At 42.6% G+C, this 25,607-nt stretch overlaps 2 protein-coding genes across 2 annotated transcripts in view; one reads left to right on the top strand and one right to left on the bottom strand.

The window, feature by feature from the left end:
* Window positions 1–25,607, bottom strand: part of ANKFN1 (ankyrin repeat and fibronectin type III domain containing 1) — a 405,102-nt gene that overhangs the window by 94,220 nt on the left and 285,275 nt on the right. The gene's annotated exons all lie outside the window — the stretch shown is intronic.
* Window positions 1–25,607, top strand: part of LOC311579532 (uncharacterized protein) — a 461,287-nt gene that overhangs the window by 87,514 nt on the left and 348,166 nt on the right. Inside the window, exon 3 of the mRNA XM_084750208.1 lies at window positions 15,421–15,505. The gene's annotated coding sequence lies outside the window, so the exon portion shown is untranslated. The remainder of the gene's footprint in view (window positions 1–15,420; window positions 15,506–25,607) is intronic.

Genomic DNA, 25,607 nt, shown 5'->3' on the forward strand with positions numbered 1-25,607 from the left:
AAACACCTGAGATCAAACTGCACAGCCTAGGAAGCCTACTGAAGAACAGTCTTCAACAAGTGCTGTAGAACATTCCAGATACAAGTGCCATGTGCTAACAAGGGTCACTGTGGTCGTTGGTGCAAAGAAGATTACTCCTGGAGTGAACAGACTGTCCATTAATCATCTGATATTAGAAGAGAAATGGTTTGAGAATTATATATGAGTTTGTGTAAAATAAGGTTTTTTTTTCCATTTTTGTTGGAAGTCATTAGGGAGAGTTTATTTTCTCATCTCATCCACTGAGGGGGGCAGACATACAGGCATTCTCTAGGCAGGGCCCCTTATAGTTAAAGGAGCTGAACATAATCAGGTACTAGATGGGCGTGTGTGAAGAGGAAAGCAAGATGTCAGGGATGGTTGGATGATTGCTTGCTGTACCAAGGGCTGCTGCTCATCTCACGGGGAGCCCTAGAAAATTTGTGAACAGAAAAAAATGGCATGGCCAACTCATGTTTTAGTCTAATGGTTTCTGTGGCGTCTTAACTTTCAACTTGACACAGGCTAGAGAGTCATTTGGGAGGAGGGACTCTCAGTTGAGAAAATGCCTCCACAAGATTGGCTCCTTCTTAAGTCTGCAGCACATTTTGTCAATTGGTGATTGATGTGGGAGGGCCCAGCAGGTGGGTGGTGTGGTATGGAAGTGTAAAGCCACGTAAACCTTTCGCCCCCAAGTTGCTTTTTGTCTTGGTATTTCATCAGTGCAGTAGTGACCCTAAGTACTGGTTTGAATACGGGGAGCATTGATGACTACATTTACGGTATCACTAAACTTTGGCTTCCTTACCCCTATAGATCAGGATTTTCAAACTGTTCCAGGGACTTCCTAGAGAGCTGCTAGAGACAGGCCTCTGACCTCACTTGAAGTATGTGTGACAGTGGTCCCAGGCTTCTGTCTTCTGCAGAAACTGTGATGTAGGATCATTGCATGGCCTGCACATTCATTCCCTATCAACGCCGTGCCCGGCTAATGCAGAAATCCTGTGCAAACCTGGAATTCCTTATTGCACTTATTTGTATCCTTGTTACCTCACCAAGATGAATCTACCGGGTGCCTCAAGAACTGAACCTCTTCATCTTCCTGTGGCTGTGTTGATGGTATCCCCCAGACCTCTTCTGCATGGACATACTACAGTTCCAGAACTAACATATGGTGTCCTCTGTTTTGGAAAACTGGTGGAGGACAGCATGTGAGGCTCAGCCTCGGCACACCTGTCATCCAGCTCCAGCGGGAAACGAGGCATGAGCTAGAGTCCAGGCAGGGGCTGCAGGGGACTGTGTTGTTCTGGTCGTTTGCTTTAAGAGGCAGAGTACCCCATCTGAAGCAGAAATGTAAAAGCCCCTTGATGTTGCGTAGTAAAGGCAGGAATTGAGAGTTTCAGGTGTCTTATATTAATAGATGGTTTCTAAGAAGTTTGAATGGTAAATTTTCATATCAAGAAGGCCTTCATCCTTAGCACACATCTTTAAGTCCCTGGCACTTGTGATGTACAGGCAGGAAGAGCATGAATTCTAGGCTATCCATGGAACTCAAACAAGAATGAGACAAGCAAAAAAGATGTTCACTGTCCTTATCTGTTTAAAAATGTTCTTGCCATTTTTTACTTCTTTGAGCCTTGAAATATATATATATATATATATATATATATATATATGTGTGTGTGTGTGTGTGTGTGTGTGTGTGTGTGTGTGTGTGTGTGTGAGATCTGGCTGCTGGTCTTGTTCTTCTGAATTAATTTTCAGACACTAGATACCAATTCTTTAGTTGTCTAAAAACTGTAATAGCACACAAAAAGAAGACATAGTTTAACATGGAAGATGGGGGTGTGTAGCCGCCTGGGACTGTAAAGTAAAGAAGAGGAAGTTTATTTTAGTATCTACTGTATCAAAAAAATCTAAGATAAAACTGAACAGCCTAGGAAGCCTACCAAAGAGCAGTCTTCAATACATTCAATAGAACATTCCAGATACAAGTACTGTGCACTAGTAAGGTTCACTGTGGTCTTTGGTGCAAAGAAGCAGAAGAAGTTGATTCCTGAAGTGAGCAGTCTTCCCATTAATTATCCAATATTAGAGGAGAAGTGGTTTTAGAATTACATATGAGTTCATACAGAAGAAGAATATTTAGTTGGGAGACATTGGAAGAGTTTATTTTCTCATTTCACCTATTGAGGTATGAGGAGGGGGCAGAAAAATACAGGTAGGAAACTAGCAAATCAAGTATCTTTCTTTAAAGAAAAAAAAAATGAGTAGAACAATTGGTGTCACTATCAGAGGTTACCACCCCCTTACCTGCTGTTTCTAGAGACATTCTGTCAGTTCTGACTTTCTCTAGACTCTTTCCCCCACGTACATAAGAATAGAGAGTGTTTCCTAATGAATCTAGGTGATGGTACGCTGTTTCAGAAGTTAAAAAAAATTGAATATTAAGTGACGGAATGATAAGACAGGAAGGGTGTGCCTATGGCTTACAGGCCTGAAAATTAGAATCCGCAGCTGTTGTTGTTGTTATTTTAGTAGTTACTAAAGCCTTAAGATTGGAGCCACAGTAGACAGGGTCTCTGTCTCCATCGCGTTTGTTACTGTTCTGCATTTTTCCTGGCAAGCAGAATGTCTGTGCCCATGACCAAGGGCAACTGATAGCAAAGTGGTTTCAGATCGGCTAAGAAAGCTTAGCACTGTTTTCTTGGGGGCAGCGGCTGTTCATTGATTGAGTATCAGGCGAATGATAGGAAGAATGCTGTGACGCAGTTACTAGCTCTCTTCACCTTCTTTTCCTTCTCCCCCTTCCCCCGCTCAATCAATCTGGCATCACCGAGAGCCCACAGAGCCTTCACACAGCACCAACACATTTCGTACTGAGACATCCTGCTCCTCTGAGCCTAGACTCCTGCAGCGCGGCAGTCCACTTTCCCAACCATTTCCGACTTCTCTCGTTACCAAAACGTTGAGCCTAGCTATGGCAAGGAAGGTAAAACTTCTAACTAAAAGTTACAGACTTCATTGACAGGTTCCATCAAAACATAAGCGATGATGACGGCGTGTCTCGCTGCCATGGGATGGTGTATTTTAGTTAATTTTATCATAAAGGAGTTAGACGCAGCAACATGATATCATTAACATCTCCCAGGCTGAGTCTGTTCTCACTTACTTGGTGGATCATTGGTTTCTTATATACACTGAACTCTGTCAATGCCTTCAGAGCCATGCACAATTACCTGCACCTCAGGTATAATTTCACCTCTTTTGCACCCAAAGAAGGCAAGTAAGTGAGAGTAATGATCTATGAATAACATTGGCTTCCCAGTAATATTCAACACAAAGGAAATACTCGCTTCATTTCTCTGCCATCAGAGTCATAATGATCATTTCAACTATTTGCTATGCACCTCACAGCCAGTAATCACAGAACTAATGTGGGCCACAAGGACATTGAGACTGAATAGCTATGTTTTCATTTTATTTTTTGAGAGGGACTTGAGGCTACTTGAAGACAGCAGGTTTTTCTAGTGCTCCTCAAAGTATATTTATTTGTTGCCTCATTCATTTTTCTTTCATTCATCCATCCATCCATCCATCCATCCATCCATCCATCCATGCAGCCATTTATTTATTCAATCTGAATGTCAGGGGTGAGAAGGGGAGAGGTGAAAAGATTTTCCACGCAGAGGAAATAGCCTATAGAATGGCACAGAGCAAAAGTGTGAGATTATACGGTGACGTCACGAGGTTAGGCCAATGGCTCTGGGGTTTTAGGCACAAAATATAGGATGGTTAGTGGTGGCAGACGAAACCCTAAGGGTGTGTTGCAGGTTGTTAAAGGATTGTCTATGTACTGAGGAGGATAGGCCAACCAGTGACTGACACATGGAGGGAGTTGAGATCTCCACCAAGGGCAAAGTTCAGTGCTTAACATTTTTACTTAGTATTCTGACCAGGGCTGTGGCTGTAACGGAGAGCCAGCGGGTGACTCCTGTCCACCGATTGGGGGCTGGCTAGAGCCTGGAGAGTTTGATCTGGTGGCTTGGTTCCCAGGGCCTACTCAGTTAACAATGCAGGGATTTGAAGGCTGTGCCGTGAACCTCTGAAGCCAGCAGGAGTAGCAAGGGCTTAGGACACCCCTCACATGGCCTTGCTGCTCTAATCCCCTGGAGACCAGAGTAGAACTCAGTTTGTCTTGTTGAAAATTCTCAACTTCTGCAAACGGAAATAATCTCAATCCCCGCCCCCACCCCCTGCAGTTTTCTCAGAGGATAGGCAAGGTACATTAACCCCTCAACTTCTTGGTTTCGGTTCCTGACTCACTGTGGTTTCTGTGGAGTTTTCTTTGGAAAATAACAGTGAATTAGGGGTACGAAGCCTCAAGATTTTTGTCTCAACTCTGTCAAATAATGTTGTGGCTTTGACCTTAGTTTCTAAGAAATAGATAGGACTGGGTGATAGTTGGCTTTCTCTTGTTCCAGGATCCCAGGGTGTACCTCCGCAAACACACACACACACACACACACACACACACACACACACACACACACACACACACACACACACGACTCTCAGTGTTTTGTGATCTTATGTATGCTCTTGAAGATTTCATTACATCTCAAATAAAAGACTTTCTAGAAAAGCTTTAGTCCTTTAGTCACTCTGATGACTCTAACTGCTGAAGCACAAAGGGTCATCTCTTAAGATCACTTTAAGAATTCTGATTCTTTTGTTAATTTTTACTGGGTTTGGACTTTCCGGAATTAGATCAGACAAACGGAGCAGAAGATCACTAGGCCAAACCCCTGTCCTCTGATCTGCGAGGAACACTGAACCAACACAAACACATTCCTTTGCTGCGCTAATTCCTCAGCAAACAGCAAGGAATTTGCCACCACACCGTCAAGTATGCTGGGCTGTTTAAGAGTGGGAGAAAGACATTAGAAAACTGAGGGATGGAATATCACGTCAAAGGGAATTGTTAGAAACCATTGAATAATTGAGAACAAACAAGTGTACTGGCAGTCCAGGAAGAAGAATGAACAGACAATTTATACTGAGTGATCAGAACTTACCCAATGTAAAAACCACTCACATAGTTGCAAGAAATCAGAGCCCTTGCCTAACAAAGCAGAGTAGATTCTTACTGAAGGAAGGCAGGAAGATGAAGCCGGCAGGAAGTACTCTGTCTCTTGTGCACACTTAACACTATCTGTCTTAAGACTTAATTTTTTGAAGACTAAAAAAAGAACATGGACTTTGGTGAATTCCAGGAAGCTCTCAGTTTGAGACAGCAAAGAAAATGGAAACCCTGTGGTTTGGGGTTTCAGCTCTTTGAATCATTCTGGCTTTTTTACCCTATGTGGTGGCTATTGTGTTCCAGATCTTTCTTAAAAGTTCTATAGTAGCTAAATTAATATGAATCCATTTTTTTTATGAATTTGAAGATATCAAAAACCACTGTCAGTCTTACTTGTAGAAAGAAACCGAGGCCACACAGAGTGAGTGGGCTGCTCAGAGTCTCGCAGCAGCTACTGGGTGCAGAAGAGGAGTGAATCCCACCAGTGAGGGTAAGAGTTGTGACTGCCTGCACCTAAAGAGACAGCCCCTACCCTTCCTTCCCTCACCTCATGCTTTAGAAACAAAATTAGGCCTAATGAGAGCATTCTGATTATGATCTTAGCTGTCGGAAAATAACTTAGCTCAGCCAGGAGCAAGGGTCACCAGAATATTACCTCAAGCTGTGCTGATTGATGTTCGTAAGACCGCCCTCCTCATGGGCTAGCACACAGCATTTATTTAGTTGCACGAGAACGCATTTGTTTTCCTCAGTAAATCAAAATATTAAATGCTCTTCTGCTTCTAGTCTGAGAAGTCTCATCTCTGTGTTGATCTTAGGGCCTAAGGTCCCTTGCTGCTCAGTTGCCCCCTTTCCCCTTTCAGAATCTTTTAATGTTATATTTTTTCTCCCACAAACATAAAACGTCCGTGTTCTCATTTGTATTTAGCAGGATTAGGGGGCAGGGAAAAGCACTTCTACCTCATATTCCTGTAAGTGCACATTGTCCTTGGATGAGATCTTAAAATTATTACAATCCAGCTGCTTCCTTGGAATCTCATGAGATGGAGAAATAAATTCTAAGATTTAGGATTAAAAAAAAATCTTAAAAGCATTTTGTTTCTAAGTAACATGATCTCATCACTCCTGCCTAACTCGCAGCTAGCTATTAGTCATTTGTAATTTCTGTAGTCAAACCTAGTCTAACTGGCAAGCAGAAACTTGTGTTTTTGTATTGATTTCCCCACCTGCATGGAATCGGCTGGTTGGTTCTTTCAGGAGCTGGTTACCTAGTAACCAGGAAGGATGCCAGCTTCCCAGAGCACGGCACAACTCTCTGTTTTGTATCTTACATGACTGTGATGGGTCTGAAGTAGGTAACTGAGGGAAGCTTTGCATTGGATGGCCTAGCTGTAGGAACTCTGACTTCTCTCTCTCTTTTCGAATTGTCTAGCACATAGTTTATGAATTGTCGAATTGCTAAGATCATGAGGCCAGCATCTCTGTTGAGTCCACATAAAGGATGCTTCTCTTTTCACAGGTCTCCTTGTCCTAATCCACCGGACTAGGACTATTAATTTATAACGGAAACCTGGGTTTATTTAATGAAGGAGTCTAAAAGAAAAAGGCTAGGTATTGTGCCCCAATAGAGGGGAGATACAACATCTCCTTGAATAATGTGAGAGCCTGCCCAGGAAGTGATGGGCCAACTGGTGGACCAATGAAATAACTGTTTGTGCGTCACAAAATCCTCTTCTAGAAAATTTATATTGAGAAAAACTGCGGTGATTTTAGTCTGTGACAAAATCTTCTAGAGCAATGGTTCTCAGCCTTCTTCATGCTGTGGCATTTCAATACAGTTCCTCATGCTGTGGTGACCCCCAACCATAAAGTTATTTCATACTTTTGTTCATACTAGTACTTTTGCTAGTTATGAATTGTAATGTAAAGATCCGTGTTTTCCAATTGTCTTAGGTGACCCCCATGGAAGAGGTTGTGACCCACAGGTTGAGAACCACTGCTCTAGATAGTAGAAATCTGGTTCTAATATTAGTCCAGCTTAGTGTTTCTGATGTAGACATGACCAGATGGACTGATCTAGAGTTAATATAGCTGGAAATTCTTGGCACTAAGAACATAGAAATGATTTTCCCTTTTACTTTTAGTATTCTGATGCTCTGCCATTCTGAGCTGGGAGTGGTTGGATGCTCTGGGAGTTGTTTAGGTTTTAGTTTTTGTATTGTTTTTCCTTTTCCTTCTTTTCATGTGTACAAGTGAGCAGTGTTCAAGTTCACATGTACGTAAGTACATGCATCTGTGTGGGTATGTATGCACATATGTGCATGTGTGTTTGGAGGCCCAAGGCTAATGGTTGCAATCTTTTTCCATTGCTCTTTCATCATATTCTTTGAAGAACGGTCTGTCAATCAAACACAGCTAGTCTCTCTAGCCAGCTTGCTTTGGGGGGTCCCTTGTCTCAGCTTCCAGAGGTTGGATTATGGGTGGGCCACCACACCCATTGAATATTTATGAAGACTCTAAGGATCCAGATTCCAATCCTTGTTGAGGTTTGGGCAGCAAGTGCTTTGAGAGTTGAGCTATCTCCCCAGTGCCAAGCATAGGCTTAAGAATGCACAAGCAAACAGAAGAGTCATTTCTATGTATGCTCTATTCAGTACAGAGGAACCTGAAGGCGTTTCTCATGGATGGGTGTGTGACATGATGTCACAAGTCTGCTCTTTGGAACTTACATTCATCATGTACTAGCTGTTGGACTTGGGAAATTTCTCCATTTCACTAAGCCTCAATCTCCTCATCTGAAAAAAAAAAAAAAAAACGAAGTCGAGACTAGACCAGACAGACCAAGACAGGCCGAGGAGGCCACCTGGCCAGAACATTTAAGACATTTCTCTTGGGTAGCAAGGGCCCAGCAGAATAATTCTCTGATCACCCTCAGTGTTTCTTCATTTCTGGCATAAACCAATCTAAGAAACAGCACTTTGTTCAAAATGTCCTGTTTGTGGGCTGCTTTATACCAGACACATTGATCTTATTTGTTTTGTTAGAAAAATTAAACCCTTTTTAGGTTTCATGTTTATGTCCAGGTTTGAAGACAGACCTCTAAGACACCTTAGCTGATGGCATGTTTATTTGGGGAACCCCCAAGCTAGAGACTCACCAGCATTTTCCTCCCTACTTTCATTAGTCATCATACTCTGGTTCCATGCCAGTTAACTTCTTGGGGAGAATTCAAATTAGCATTCATTTTAGATCAATGCAGCAAGAGCTTCATTACGTATTTTCAGGTGGCCACGGCAACCTTGGCAGTTGCGGAGACCAGAGCTAAAGCGATCTTATAAAGCTCCCGTTAGATCAACACCGCGGCATGCCGGGTTCATGACGACTTTCACCAACTCGCCTCTGAAATGCTAAGCATTTTCCCACTCTGAACCTCACACTAAGTCTAACTTACACCAAAGATCACACTGGACCTGCTCTTAGGCTTGTGAGTCTCACAAAAGCCTTTGGCCAAAAGCAATAAAATTTGACCTGACCTAATCCCGGAGTCGCAATGGATAATGTGTGTATTTTTCATTCAATAATTTAATGTGGAAATTAACTGCATGTGACATATATTCCCCATCTTAAAGGGAGAGGCTTTACGGTTCTAATGTTTCACAAAAATTAAATGCGTAAACACTCTTGTCATTTAAGACGCACCATTCGCTGATAGCTTAAATAAGCACTACAAAAGACTCCTTTGGAGAAATTTATTATTTCACTTAGTATGGGAGCCTTCCCCGTGAAATTCACCCCCTATGCTCAAAGAAATGATAGAAACACATTTCTTTTTTCTTTTCTCCCCACAGATGTGAACTAGCTTGCCACTGATGGCCTACTGTATTGTTCTCCGCTGTTTGTCAAAGCAGGAGAGACACTGCAAAATTGCAGGAGTGGTGGTCTTTTCTCTCTCCTTCCAGGGGCTGAGGAGCCTCATCTCCTGGCCTGCCCTTTGTCACCTTGTCCTTCACAGGCAACTCCTTTCTGTTGTGGCTTTCCCCCGATTGCTCTTTCCTTTCTAGATTCACTGTATTTCTCCTGACTCCGAAGAACTTTATCTATATTTAGATCCTTTTACTAAATGGAGTGTTTTGGATGTGCTATAGCAGCCAATAGTGAAGACTAGACAGTCTTTCTTAACTTCCTGTCTGCCTGTCACTGTCCCAGGTCTCACACTGGCTCAAGCATTCACTACTGTCAACACTTGATGGATTTTTAAAAAAAGGTAAGCAGAGTCATACAGTAATATAGATCCCCTCCTCCCCAATTTCATACAAATGAACACACACACACACACACACACACACACACACACACACACACCCACCTTTTTTTTTTTAGATGTGGTATTGCATAGCTCACACTGGCCTGAGATTCAATACCTATCCAAAGATAAACTCGCACTCTTGATCTTCTTGCTTTCTCTTCCCAAGTGCTGAGATTACAGGTACAACTACTATGTGCAGACCCATGAAAATGTTCTGTTTTGTTTTAAATAATGCTTCTTGGAGATCTGTCAGTCAGCTTGGCATGATAGTGACAAAAATACCTGAACTGAACAACTTACAAGGAGAAATAATTGGTTTGGACTCATGATCTCAGAATTGTTTATCCGTGGCATCCATGACCTTGCTGTGATGGGACCATGATGGCACAGTGTATCATGGCAGACTCAGCTGGTCATCTTATGGTGGCTGGGAAAAGAAAGGGAGAGAAAAGGGACCAGGGCCCCAATATTTCCCTAAAGATGCCTCTTCTAAACCTTAGTTCTTTTTAGTAGGCCTGCCTCCTAATGATCTCTGTAGCACCATAGACAGAGACCCTCTGAGCCTTTGGGGTCAGTCGAGATCTGAACAATAAGATGATTCCTCCATACTTGGTACACAATGCAATTCTGCATTCTCTTTTTAATAGCTGATATATATATATATATATATATATATATATATATATATATATATATATAATTTCTAAGTGGAAATATGCTCTACATTTTATTCATATACTAGTGATAATAATTTTTACTTCTATAAATAAGTCTTGTGAATCTTTCATTTTATACACTGCTAAGTATGTTTAAAAATAAACTCCCAAATTATAATTATTATGTCAAACTTACTTTGTGTTTATAATTTATACATAATGTCAAAGTACCACCCATAAGGTCATAACAAATACACTTTTCTGCCAGAATTATATGAGATTGACTGCCTTCTAGAGAATAATTTATGGAGAATGTATGAAACAGTTGAAGTATGTATGTGTACATATGGATGTCTAAGACCAACTTTAAATGTCTCTCCTCAAGGCGCTATCTATCTTCTATCAATTAATCTATCTATCTATCTATCTATCTATCTATCTATCTATCTATCTATTTAATAGATTTTTCTCTCATACAATACAGTACTTAAAGTTTAGTTATAACAATGAGACAATTGAAGGAAATCAAAAAGATACAAATTAGAAAGGAAGAATCCATCTGGGCATGGTGGTGCACACCTTTAATCCCAGCACTTGGGAGGCAGAGGCAGGTGGATCCCTGTGAGTTTGAGGCCAGCCTGGTCTACAAAGCGAGTCCAGGATAGCCAAGGCTACACAGAGAAACCCTATATTGAAAAACCAAACAACAACAACAACAATAACAAACAACAACAACAGAAAGAAAGAAAGAATCCAAGTATCATTATTTGCAGATGATATGATAGTATGCATGTCACCCTAAAAATTCTACCAGGGAACTCCTACAGCTGAGAAAAACTTTCAGCAAAGTCACTGGATACAAGATTAACTCAAAATACAAACAAACAAATAGACAAACCACAGTAACCATCTTCGTTTTTGAGACAAGGTCTCTCACTGACCTGGGACTTGCTAAATTGGGTTGGCTGGCTGGCAGGCAAGCCCCAGGAATCCACCTGTCTCCTCCCCTCTCAATACCACACCTGGATTGTTTTAGATATGTTCTGAGTGTTGCACGCAGGTCTTCATGGCAAGTAACTTACTGACTGGATTCTGTCCCCAGCTCAAATATTTAAAGTTTTTGGTATCTTGAGTGGTGAGGAGTGGCATTATCGAAGTGTGTGTGTGTGTGTGTGTGTGTGTGTGTGTGTGTGTGTGTCTGTGTCTGTGTGTGTCTGTCTGTCTGTGTGTGTGTATGTGTGTGTGTGTGTGTGTGTGTGTGTGTGTGTGTATGCCAGTAGATTATTATTGAATCTTTTGTTTTGTTTTTATCTTTGAGATATGGTCTCCCAGTTTTCCCCAAACTGGCCCTGAACTATTGGGCTCAAGTGACACTTCTGTCCCAGCCTTCTAAGTATCTGGTGCCATTCATGCCCTCAACTGTGCTCAGCTTTGACAGCTTTTTATATGCCTTCTTCTCTGTGAGGGATCTATCTTCTCCTTATTTTTCAAGAACAGATTTTTAGGATATGTACACATATCTGAAAAATGGGTCTGAATCTACTGCATAAAATAAATTTTTTTCTTACAGTTGTTTTTGCTGAAGTTTTTTTTCCAAGTTGAGCTTATTTTATATTTTGAGTTATTGTTTCAAAAGATTTTGCCATCTGCCTTTTCCCCTGGCATCTGATAGAGGATTACTATCCAGAATACATAAAGAACTTAAAAAATGTCAAATAAAGGAACAAATGACCCATTTAAAATATAGGCTATGGATCTGGAGGGAAAAAATTTAAAAGAAGAAATGAAAGGGCCCAAGTCATAGCTCAACAAATGATCATCATCCTCGGCAATCAGGGAAAGAAGAATGAAAACAGCTTTAAGATCTCTTGTCGTCCCAGTCAGAACACCTAAGATTAACAGAACAACCGACAGCAGGGTCTGAGGAGGATGTGGGGAAAGGAGAACCCCTTTCACCGATGGTGAGATTTCAAACTGGTCCAGACACTTTAGGAATCGGTGTGGAGAAGTGTCCTATACCACTCACATACCACTGCCTGGCAGATGCCCAAAGGACAGCATCCCTACCCCACAGATGCTTGCTCTGCCACACTTCTCTTTTCACAACAGTTCAGAAGTGGAAAACACTCACCGTAGTTATAAAAAATTTTCTCTAATATTTTCTTCTGGAACGTGTATGATTTTATTTTATTTTTTGACATTGAAATATCTGCCCCCCCTTTTAATTTACCATGCAACAAGCTTGGAGGCATGGTTCCAATTTCATTTTGCTTTTTTTTTTTGATGCTGCTCTACTAGTCTTCTTATTGAGCTGCACATTTTCTCCACTCATAACTGATATCACTTTTATCTTATTCTAACAACCTGTGTCTGGAGCTACCTACTGCTCTCCCTCCCCCACCTTGTAATGCATTAGGCTGTTATACGCCAGCCATGCGTTGCTTAATTGTTTTGACTTTATAATGGGCGGGCTCATGTTAGACTAACAGCAATGATGATGTCACCTTAAACTTACATAAAACCCTGTGCTTTACAAAGCATTCTGCACACATTATCCCACATACGTTTTGACCTCTGTAATAGAGGGCAGCTGAAACAGGTACTGTTGTCTTTCTTTATAGATGAAGAAATTGAGGCTTAGACAGGGCAAAGTACCTGAAAAGTACTGGTAGCAAGTCTACCAGGCCGGAGGATGGCAGAGTGGTGGCTTGCCTGTGTTCTGGTCTTTGACAGTTTCTGATTGTATTTCTCAGACTATCTTGTTTTCTCTGGATGTTTTCTCTTTCTTTATCAGGGAGCTCATTGCTATAGCACAGAGATTATTAACTCTGTGCCTGAGTTCCAAGTCCATGCAAGATGGTTGGCTTTAGTTTGAGAAGGGCTTGAGAAAGGCACTGACCCACAGAGTCATAGAACGAGAGGCAGGACACCCGTGAGACCAGAGACTAACCTTTTTGCCTTCCAGACAAGGGGACCAAAACTAAGGAAACTTGTGACTTTGTCACCAGTGTCACATAGCTACTAAGATGTCAGGGCTGAGTCCAAACCCCGAGACAGGTCTCACCATTTGGTTTGGTAAAGAAGAGAAGGAGGAAAATGTTGAGTGTATTTTATGGAGCCGAGTCATTTCCATGTGAGTAAACACCTCCAGGGACAGAAAGAAAAGATAAGCTCAGTCCTTCATTCAACAGATAATCACGTGGCAGGCACTATGCCACGTATTGGCTTTTCTGTTTTCAAAGGTTTATTTTAACTTAGGCGTGTATGTGTAGGTGTGTTCACACAAGTGTGGGTGCCATTGGAGGATAGAGAAGTCATTGGGTCCCCTGGAATTGGAGTTACAGGTGTTTGTGAAGTGTTCCACAAGGGGACCAGGAACCAAGTGCTGGTCCTCCTCAAGAGCAGCAAGCACTTTTCAGTGCTGAGCCATCATCTCTCCAGTCCCTTCTCCTTAAGCTTGTAATGATGAGCTACCTATGCACGGCTCTTCACTTAGACTAGATTTGAGCAAAAGGCAGCCGTAAGAAGTCCGTGTGTGAATAAAAGTGAGATTCCAGTGTGAAGGGACAGTGAGAGAAACTTACAGGGTACCCGAGAGAACCCAACTGGAAGATCCCATTTCCACTGTGAAAACTGGATCAGCTGTCACATCCCCCCTACCTCCTGGGAACTGCATCCTTCAGACATCCTGCGCATCCAGTTGACTCAGCTAGGGCCCCCTTGTTACCTCACAGCTCATGGGTTTCTCTCTTTCCTCTTCAAGTGACGGCTCCCCTGTGCAGCCAACCTGTGTGTCACCATGTCCTTTGTCCTCTCACAAACCATGCTCAACTCCCTCTGAGTTTTCCTTTTCTTAAAATTTATTCAGAATTCAAGCTGAGTGCAGTTTCTGTTTTCTCCCTGGACTCTGGCTGATCTAAAGAGCCTACATTATTTTTATAATTGGAAAATTTTCATTAAAATAACACAAAGGACCACCCCTGCCTCCCACCTCCCAAGAGGAAGCACTCTTTAGGGTGTGGAGAGGCCCCTCGGCTCCCAGACTTGAGGGTGATTATTTTTGTTTCAATTTTGAGCCCTCATATGAAATTAGGCTTCAGGCTAGAACACCTATTTCTTAGAAAAACACACTTTCTCCTGGAGAGAAAGTCTAGAGAGCAGTCGCGGGCTATTGACAAACTATAAGGCCGCAAAGGGATCTGGCCAAGAAAAGGACTCAGGAGAAAGAGTCTGTCAGGAGAAGGAGGCCTAGACAGTGGCCCTGGGTTTGTAGTGCCAGCTGGGTGTCCAGGTGGGCAGTCACGGAGAGAGCCAGGCCTCAGCCAGTGTCTGAGACCTGTGGCAGTGGTCACTGGAAAGTCACCAGCTCCCCGAGGCGTCTGGGCTCAGCAACTGCCAGCCTCCTGGGGGGTAAGGGCTGAGTCTACTCAGTCTAGGGCTGAGGATGGCTGTAAGAGATGGTGATGGTCTGATTGGGGATAGGGAGGCTTGGCACATCACTCTGCCCTGTTAAGTCCCCATTGGCAGAAGGACTTTGCCCCACAAGGAAGTTGCGGGGGGGATGCCTCTCACAGTTGCATGGCTATAAAGAGCTGTCTGGACGGCCTCCCTCTGTGCCAAGAAGTTTCTTAGCTCTGCATCCCCAGAGTGATGTGGGAGGAGAGGAGGGAGGGAGTCTATGCAGCTTTGCCCGTTGGCGGGGTAACCATTTTTTGCAGAGATTTCATGGAAACAGGGGTCTTGGAGGATCTGAAAGTGTGTAGGAAGAAGGTACAGACACGGGCTGAGGGTCTGAGAAGGGTGCTGGGGACTTATAGGAAAAGGGGAGGCGACGGGAGGCCCACTCCAAGCCAGTTTTGACAAGGCCAGTTTGAAACTGCAGTTCCACACTGGACCACTTGTTAGCTTCAGGCTTTTGCTATGTTGCGAAATGAGTTCTTCTATTGGTAAGCTGTTTTCCCATAACCTCAGAGCTTCGTAAACAAGCAGCATGTGTTCATCACCGCTGCACACCCCACACCTTGCAGAGCACCTGAAAGGACAAGTGCTTATTATCTCCTGCTGAAGGAAGGGACGGTAAATGTAGTCACTGGACGGATAGACAGAAGCCCACCTAGGGCGGGAACTACACTGGTCTTGTTTATACCTGTGTCCATGGTGACCAGGACAAGTGCCTGGCACGTAACGGGAACTTAGGAATAGATGCTAAATGACTGACCCATGAGGAATGGCCATAGGCTTCCTTATGGAGGAAACCAGAGAGAAGGGTCTTTAATGTGCCCACAGTGCCTAAGCTGAAGACCATCCGATAGATGATCACATAGTAACAGTCTTGTATTTTCCTCTTGCTTTTACAGAACGTCTGGTTTCCAGTTCCTCATCTACAGTTTAGATCAGCTCAATAGTCAGGCTGCAGGCAATGAAGACACGATGCTTTGTAAGGTACCGTGTGTGTGTGTGTGTGTGTGTGTGTGTGTGTGTGTGTGTGTGTATGTGTATGTTTATTCATGTGTGAGTATAAGTGCACGCTCACTACTGAGTGCACATGGAGACCAGAGGAAAACCTCAAGTGTTGGTCCTGACCTTCCACCTTGTTTGAACTGGTGGATCATGTTGCTTGCTTCTGTGTACCGCAGGCTGGCTGGCTTGCAAACTTCCAAGGGCTTTTCTGTCTCCCATCTTGCTGTAGGAGTGCAGGGATTATACGTATATGCTGCCTGGCCCGACTCTGAGGGTTCTGGGGGCTCTGAACTCAAGTCCCATACACTCTCACAGCAAGCTCAAAACGCCATCTCCTTTGGCTTCCCACATAGTCAGGCATGCGGTCGGAGGCAGTGCTGCCTGGTCTGATCAGTGGAAACAGACACAGAGTGAAGGCTTTCTGATGTGGTGGCTCCTCGTGCAAAATTTTGAAGGATGTTCGGGGCAGTGAAGGAGGCGTGGGCTCAGTGTGAGCCAGTCTGGGTTGGAGCTGAGCTTTCCCTGGTACCCCTTCCTGCGGCAGTGTCGGGAAGAACGCATCACTGAGCTCCTCTGAGGCTGCTGTGAGGACGCATCGAAGATGCTGTCCTATTGATTTCCTCCACTCTGGCCAGAGTGAAGATGTTATCCAGCTGAGGGTCCCACACCTAGGAGACAGTCCCACCCAAGAAAGGGTCTGTGTGATGGCAGTTCATGATTAACGGTGATTCCAGACACATGAAAGGTACAGAGGCATGTGAAAGCTCTCTTGGCATGAGCAAAGGGAGGTGGTAGTAGGGAGCTGGGACAGCAATCCTCAGATATTTGAAGAGCTGCTATCCAGGAGCCTGGAAGGAAAACAAGTTACAAGGTATTTTTTCCATAGAAAAGGACCTGGCACCTTTCTGGATGTGTACCAGATGATCAGAAAAAATGAAGCGTGCCTCCTTTGACATCTGACACAAAGAGTTGAGCCATACCCTGCCCCAGGAGGGTGCCCTGAGACGGAGAAAGCAGGATAGACCCTGAGGCAGCTTCTTGGTCAGACTGTGAATCGTCTTAACAGTTGTTTATTTACTTTGCTTGGTTATTAAGTTTTTCCATCCTGCATTGAACGCTTGGGGGGTGACTAGGGATCTTACGATGTGTTCTCTGTGTCCACAACGCTTGCATTTTACCCTTGACTCAGGCAGCCTGACTCTAAAATGCACCCCATGAGCTGGAAAGGGAAGAAGCCCCCTTCTACGACCAGGAAGGCTGACCTCCGGAGAAGCACATCCCTGTGTATGGGACCTTCCCCACTCTGGTGGGCAGGCGGGCAGACCCTTAAAGGCACACAAGGAGACAGGGTAGACGATACAGGCCTGCCATGGGTGCTCGCTAGGAACCAGGCACTGCAAAGGCTTCTGGGGGGGAACTTAAAGACTGGCCTGTCCCTTTACCCAGGATTTCACAGTGGTGAGAATACTATACTGGGACCAGCTCTCCGTCTGCCAGAGTTAGTTGCCTTTTTCCTCACTGTGACAAAGTCCCTAAAAAAAAAGCCACTTAAAGAAGGAAGGAAAGATTTACTTTGGCAAGTGGCAAGGCATAGCATCAGGAGCTGGAGCAGCTGGCCATACTGCATCTATAGTCAGGAAGCAGAAGGAGCCGATGTGTGGGTGGTCCACTTTCTTCTTTGTATGTTGTCCAGGACCCCTGTCCCTGAGAGGATGCCACTCATTCAGAGTGAGTCTTCCCACCTCAGGGAACCCCTCTGGGAGCTCCTTAAAACACCCAGGTGCTAGTTTTCTAGGTGATTCTAAATCTCACAAATGTGACAACAGAGACCGTGCCCTTTGAGACCAGACACCGTTGTAGCACGTGACCACGAACAGTTTCTTAACCTGTGCTTCAGTTTTCTCCACCATACTTGAGAGATAATGTCACCTATAGGTTTGTTCTCAGAGTAAGAAAGCCAATGCATAGAGTGTCTTCTCCAGGTCCTTGGCCTATGTTACTATTTCTTCATGAAATGTAAGCGTTTTCGATTCAGAATATTTAAGAAAATGTATTCATGGCTATGTGTACCACTTAGAGTTCAGCCTGACACAAAGCAGATAGCACTACGTGTGTGTGTGTGTGTGTGTGTGTGTGTGTGTGTGTGTGTGTAATAAATTAGTTAAGAATGTCTGTGCATACTTTGGGCCCCATGATGAATGTAATGAGCACAAAGTGTGTTCATATGAAGCGTCCAGTCAAGTGGGTGAGGTGACAGTGAGCACATGACCATACAATCTCATGCTCCATGCCTATCAAAACCATCTAACGCCTCTCAGAAAAGATACCCTCAAAGATGCTGACTTGATGGCTTTGGAAGACACTCTGGCATGTCATGAATCTAAGGGGGGTGTTCTAATGTACCCCTTATTTTGGGGAATTCCTGCCCTAAATATTCTCTGGGTTCCATTAAACATTTTTCCCATGATACATTCAGCAATGCCCAAATTAAATTTGGACAATTCTTTTTATTAGATACATTACATAAGAAAGTCTACGATAATGGAATATGTTTAACCTAAAAATAGTGAACAAAAGTAAATTGGTGTTTACAAGTTGTAAACATTGCTTTCAAGGAGAAGTGAAGGGTGTGAACGATAGAATTAATTCTTTGAATCTGTGACCTTATTATAATCTATGAATTTTTTTGAGCATCACAATTATAACCCCTGATTAAAAGTTGTTATGTAGAAAGTGTACCTCTGATGAAATGTGTTTTGATAGCAACATGACTGATCAGGTGGCAGGTGAGTGAATGGGATGGGAGGATGCTTCAGGTACAGGAAGAATCTTGGGCAAAGGTCCTGTGGAAGGAGGAGCTGACTGAAGAACAGAAAGAGCAGCAGGTAAGGATGAAACAACAACAACAAAAAAAAACAAAAGACAAACTTTCTGCTTTCAGGGAACTGATACCTTAAGGAAAATCTCACGTGCTACAGAATTTTCCCCTTATAAGTCAGTGATTTTCCAAACATATTAAGAAGAAGAAGAAATTAGTGTCAGGAATAATCCTTCACCAGCTGATACAAAAAACTCAGTTTCATGTGTGTCTCTAGGTGACTGGGTTTTTAAATAGCAGGTGTGCTTTCTCCAGTGTTGGCTGGGCCCATTTAGTGTGAGGCCCTGATTTCTGAGCATTGCGTCTGGGTTACATACAAGCAACTGGGAGATTGGGTCAACATGCCAAGTACACACCTGTGCCTATAGTATGTTTTTCTATCTCAACAGTTGTGTCCCCTCAAGTTCTATAGATGGAATTATGGCATATACAGGTCCTTTAGGGCCACCTTCTCCATGCAGTATGACACTCTGAAGGCTCACTCAGTTTGCCACCAGCACAAATAGCTTGATTTTTATGCCCAAGCTCATGCTTATGGTAGGGATGGGCCACAGTTTGTCCAACCATTGAGGTTCAAGTATAGCTGGTTTGTTTCCAGGTCATGGCTATCATTTATAAAACTGCTGTAACCCACCAGGAAGGGGTTTTTATAGGGTTATAAGCCCCTATTTTACTGGGATAAGCGCTCAGTGGCACAAGCATCAGGCTATATGGGAACTACATGGTTAACTTGTAAAGAACTTGTCTCTCAGCTTTCCAGAGTGGCCCTACTCGTTTGCACCCCCTCCCCTGGAAGTGTTTGAGGGCACCATCTTCTCCAAATTCTCGCCAGGATCTGGCATCACTGCTATAGAGTTTTTGAACACTGTAATAGGTGTGTGTGGTGACACTGTGCTGCTCAGTTTCTCCATGACATAACTATGTGGTGTCTTTAGCAATAGAATCTCAGTGTCAGGTTATGGAGGGTAACCAATAGCATTGACAGTAGCCTGCAGTGTCTAGGAGGTTGTCTACGGGACCCATCTCACCAGGGACTAGCAAGGTGCAGCCCATTCCCGGCACTGGAGATGATCTCTTTATAACACTATGTTCTATTTCTCCTTCCTTAGAAGACCCTTCCACCTTCCCACGTCCCACTGATCCTTTCCTAGCTATCTAATGTAAAAGCAACTGTAATGTTTGCCTTTTGGTTTGGCTTACTTCGCTCAGGATGATTGTTTCAAGATCCATCCGTTCACCTACAGATTTCATAATCCACATCTTATTAATAGATGAACAACATTCCATTATGTAAATACACTAGGGTTTCATTATCCATTTCTCAGTTGGTGGGATTCTAGGCTGTTTCCCATGCCCGACTATTATGAACAGAGTGGCAGTGGGCATGAATGGTAACACATCTCTGCAATAGGATGTAGAGTCCTTTGGTGTATGCCCAAGAGTGGCACAGCTGGGTCTCAGGGTAGATCTGTTTTCAGCTTTTTGAGGTACCTTCACCCTGATTTTCATAGTGGCTACGCCAGTTTGCATTCCCACCAGTAAGGAGTAAGTGTTCCCTTTTCCCCTTACCTTTGCTAGCATCTGCTGTCATTTGTTTCACTAATCTTGGCCATTCTGACTGGGGCAGGGTGAAATCTTCAAAGTAGTTTTAATTTGCATTTCCCTGATGGCTAAGTACATAGAACATTTTAAAGTGTTTCTCAGCCATCTTTTGAGTTTAGTTCTGCACTCTATTTTAAATTGGGATATTTCAGTTTTCTTTTTATGTTCATTTTTTGAGTTCTTTATATATTCTATACATAAACCCTCTGTCTGATGTTTAATTGGTAGCAATTTTCCCTGTTCTGTAGGCTGCCTCTGCTCTGGTGACAGTATCCTCTGCTGTACAGAGCTTTTCAGCTTTGAGCATACCCTTATTTGTTGGTGATAGGATTTTATACACAAAGGACCCCAAAGGCTCTATCAGAAAACTTCTACAGCTGATAAATACTTCAAGAAAAGTATCAAGATAAAAATAACACACAAAGAAATTAGTAGCCTTCCTATATACAAATGACAAACATACTAAGAAAGAAATTAGGAAAACAACACTTGTTAAAATAGCCTTAAAATAAAAGTATCTTGGAATACTCTAATAAAGCAAGTGAAAGGCTTGTAGAATAAAAATGTTATGAGAGTGAAGAGAGAAACTGAAGAGATCCCAGAGGATGGAATCGTCGTCTCCCATGCTCACAGGTCAGTAGGATTGATACCGTAAAATGGCTGTCTTAGGAAAAGCAATCCACAGAATCAATGAAATCCCCACTAGAATTCCAACACAATTCCTCAAATAAATTGTAAAAAATAATCTTAAGCCTCATATGAAAACACGAAGAGCTCACAATACTTAAAACAATGCAGAATAATAGGAGACCTTCTGGAGGCAGCGTAATCCCAGAATTTTAAGTTGTACTGTAGAGCTACAGTACTAAAGTTAACACAGTGTTGACATAAAACATACATTGATCAATGGAATAGAATTGAAGATACAGACATAATTCTACACACATGCAGACACAGGAGTTTTGGCAAAGGAACCAGAAGTACACGCTAGAGAAAAGACTAGCTTCTTTAACGAGTGGAGCTGATAAAATTGGATAGCTGCATTGTAGAAGAATGAAAATAGATCGACAATTTATTACCCTGCATAAAACTCAGCTTTGAATGGATCCAAGCCCCGGTAGCCTGAATCTGATAGAAGAGCAAGTGGGGAATAGGCTTGAATTCATTGACACAGAAAAAGACCTTCTGAATAAGATCCCAATAGTGCAGGCATTAAAAAATTCTTAATAAGATAAAATAAAATAAATTAAGTTTCCAAATTAAGGAAAAACTAATCTAATAATAAAAGCAAGAAAAAAAGAAAACCAGGGCTGCAGAGACAGCTCAGTGGATAAAGTGTTTGCTACACAACCATGAGGTCCAGATTTGAGAGCCCCAGTGCCTACAGAAAAGCCAGAGATGTAGTGATCCTGCTGCAATCCCAGCCCTTAGGAGGTTGAGATAGGGAGGCCAAAAGGCAAGCTGGCTAGCTGGACTAACTGATTAGAGAGATCCAGGCTCATCAAGAGATGCCACCTCAGTAATATAAAATGGAGAGTTGTCAAGAAAGACACTTGATATTAACCTCTGGCTCCTACGCATGTTCCTATACACATATCCCCACATACATATATAGATACATATCATACACACATACAGAAGTGGAAGAAAAGGCTCTAAGCTAAATTTTCTTATCTATGGAATAAGAAAATGGGCTGGAGAGATGGCTCAGCTGTGAAGAATACTTCCTTGCTCATGCAGAGGACCCAGGTTCAGTTCCCAGCACCCAAATGCAATAGCTCATAACTGCATGGGGTAACTCCAGTTCTAGGGGATCCAATAGCCTCTTCTAGCCTCTGAGGGCACCCAACATATGTGCTGTGCACACATAAGAACAAGCACATATACATATGCATATAACAATAAATACAGTGTTAGAAATGTGAAATGTGTTTTCTCATTTCTAAATGAGAAATGTGCCAAAGGTCAAACTTGTCTAGTAAGTAGCACTTAAATTTCAAATTCAAGGGCATCTAGCTCAGGAGTGTGGCCTTCATCTCTTAAGTCTCTCCCTGCTGAAAAAGCATTCAAACTCAGTGACACGGAAATGTGTGGGCCATGATTTATTATGAAGAGACATATCACAAACTTTCAATAAACAGGCATGACTATCTATTGTCTTTCAGTTGGGCAAGCATTAAGAAAATTAGCATGATCATATTTTAGCCCAAAGCAAGCATCGGTCAGTTTCATAGACAAAATTATGTAATCCCTGATCTTCATAATAAAAGTCATAAATTAAAATATGCTACTAAAATTGAAAATAAGCAAAACATAGATGCTATGACTTAAACAAGCAAACATACAAACAACAATTAAAACAGCCAAGTTCAATTATTCTAAGAGAAAATGTAGAAATGCATATATTTTAAAAATAATTTATTTTATGTATATGGGTGGGTGTTTTGCCTGCACATATCTATGCACCACTTGAGTGCAGTGCTCCTGAGGCCAGAAGAGGGTGTCAGATGAACTGGGTCTGGGGTTTCAGATGGTTGTGAGCCATTGTGTAATGTTAGGAATGAACCTGGGTCCTCTTGAAGAGCAGCCAGTGCTCTTAACCACTGGGACATCTCGCTGGCACCAGAAACACACACTTTTTGAAAACTAGAGGCTCCAAAGATACAGGATCTTAAAAATGAGATGATTGTTTTTGTATAACTCTGTGCCACTGGTCTTACTCCAGATGAAGTCAGTGATTTTGGAACAAACAGGAAAACTGATTTCACTTTCTTAGGCAAATCAAAGCAAAGTAACAAGCTAGAAATAAAATAAAATTTCATTACTTTGATCAGGAGAACCTACTAGAAACTTCTCAGTTGACAGTATATTGAATGGCAAACTATTAAATAAAAGTTGCCAAAAGCAGAGACAAGAGAAAAATAATTCTAGTGTTTTCTATCTAGTGTGTGGGGAACTAGAGTCGATGCTCCTCAGTGATGGGAGATTTTTTTAAAAAGTTGCAAAGATTGTGAAATATACTTGGCACAAAATCCAACAGGGTGTATAAGAGATCCACAAAAAGAAAGTGATTACACTGTTCTAAACACACACAAACCCAACCTGACTAGAAAAACATGCTCACTGGTCATGGTGGCACACACGCCTGTAATCCCAGCACTCAGGGAGGCAGAGGCAGCCATCTCTGTGAGTTCAAGGCCAGCCTGGTCTACAGTGCCTGTCCAGGACAGCCAAGGCTACACAGAGAAACCCAGTCTCAGAAACACAAAAAGAAAAAGAAAGAAAGAAAGAAAAAAAAAAGAAAAGAAAAACATGTTCATAGATAAGAAGTCTTTCCATATTAGGAATACAATATAAGGCCAGGAAGAGTTTTGAAATAGATTACCTGATGAAAGGACTTTCCCTAATATATTAAAATATGCTATAAAGTTACTCCATGGTACTAGATATAGTTAAATCAATGATCATGTTTATGATCCTTCTAGTTTACCATTCTTGAAAAAAAAAACTGAGATAGATAAGACAGAGGCATATGTGGATACTAAAATTGTAACCTGGTATACTAGAAAAAAAGTTTAAAAACAACCAATGGGACTGGATCAGCAGGTAAAGGCTCTTGCCACTAAGCTCCATGATCTGAGTTTGAACCCTGGGACCTACATGTTGTAAGGCGAGAACTGAACTCCTGAAAGTTATTGCCTGGCCTCTGCATGCATGCATGTGGTGACATGAGCATGCATGTGTGTGTGTGCACACACAAAAATAGTTGTTTAAAAAAATCAACAAGGAGAAAAGCCACACTCCTGTCTATATAACTATTAAACAGAACGAAGAAGACCCAAATGCATTGATATAGAAAGAGATATGATATATTGTGAACTGAAAAGGAATTATTACTACAGTAAAAAATAATCTAGTTGTAGGATCTGGCAAGTGGAGCATTATGGTTTAGATTTTAACTATCCCCCACGGTCCATGCTTTATATAATTGATTACCAGCCTGTGGTGTTAGTGGGAAGGAGTGGATCCTTTAGGGAGAGGGAGAGGGAGAGGGAGAGGGAGAGAGAGATTGAGATTTATCTCCTGGCTGGAAGACAGAGGCTGTACTTTGTACTGCACCTGTGACAAGACAGAGTCTCTTATATATTCAGGCCCCAATTCCCTCATCCCAGCCCTGCGAGGAGCAGCAAAGTCACTTTGAAAATGCCCACTACTTTTGGCCTGTGGAAAAATAACATATAATCTCCCAATGAGTTCAGGCAGGTTACCTTAGAGTATGAGGAGGAGAATGTGGAACAAGATTCTGGCAATGGCCCAAAGCCCCAGAGCATCTGTAAACCATGGAAGTTGGTGAGATGAGGCAGAAGGATGCAAAGACCCTGCATCTTAGGAAGAAACATCTAGAAAGAGTCCCATCTCACTGCACTTGGTGAAAATGCAGGCAGGAGAATCCAGTGGTTTTCACTGAGAACCATTTTCCTGGCTTTTAAGCTGTAATAGACACCTTTAATCTCCCACATTGAGATGGCAGTTGGCCTGGAGCATGGCACTGGAGTCTTTAAAAACACCCCCGAAGAGATGCTCTACAAAAGACTTCTGTGTATACACAGATTCCTCAAAACCATGCTGATGAATGTAAACAGATGGGCACTAGAAAGAGCCAGATTCTCCCCCAAATATACATTGGCTTAAGCATAACCGGGGAAGACATTTAGTTGTTGAGATATGCTTGAGGTTTTGCTGAGCCCAGAAATTCTGGGGCTTAGGATGAGTGAGGGCTTTTTTGCCAAACCCCAAATACTGCAGGGTTAAGCTTTCCCTATAAGCAATTAGATAATTGCCGTTTCATTCTGTGGATTTTTCAATTGTTTTGCTGCCTCCTCCTCCTCCTCTTTCTCTTCCTCCTCCTCCTCCTCCTTCTCCTCCTCTTCCTCCTTCTCCTCCTCTTCCTCCTCCTCCTCCTCCTCCTCCTTCTTCTTCTTCTTCAAGCAAACAAAATAATCATCTTTGTCTCAGGGTAATTTTCCTAATATTTCCACAATTAAACAATTACTTCAACCCCTGAATAAAAAACTGCGCATCTGTCTCTGTGGACACAGCAGGCTGGCAGCTGCTTTAAATAACCCTTCAGAGCAGTTGGGTTAAGGGCCCATTTATGTTGTTGGAAATTAGCACAAGGAAGCCAGCTTCACAATGTAGCAGACAATTCTATTTATAATGCTTAATTAACCCTCTCCAGTTACTCGATGAGATCACTTGTTACCTTCCATTCCCACCTTACCCAAATGCTTCCCAAGGGAGGATTAAAGAGTGGGAATGCTGATAGAAATTGCTGGGGTTTTGGTCAAGTAGCAAAGAGCTGGCTAAATTTGCTTCTGATAGCTCACAAATCACGCATAAGAAGGAGATGTCAAGTTGGGCAGCATGGATGAAACAGTTCATCACAATCTTGAGCTAGAGTGAGGTAGAGATTCTAAGGAGGAAGCTGTCCATGCCTAACACTGTCCGTCAAACCTTGCTCTGGATGTTGGTCTTGGCAGATGAGGAGGAAGCACTGGACTAATTGAAAACGTTAGCCTTGGGAAGCCATCGAGAGGGGCTTTG

The sequence above is a fragment of the Acomys minous genome, assembly GCF_964271855.1.
Source record: "Acomys minous genome assembly, chromosome: 12".
Lineage (NCBI taxonomy): Eukaryota > Metazoa > Chordata > Mammalia > Rodentia > Muridae > Acomys > Acomys minous.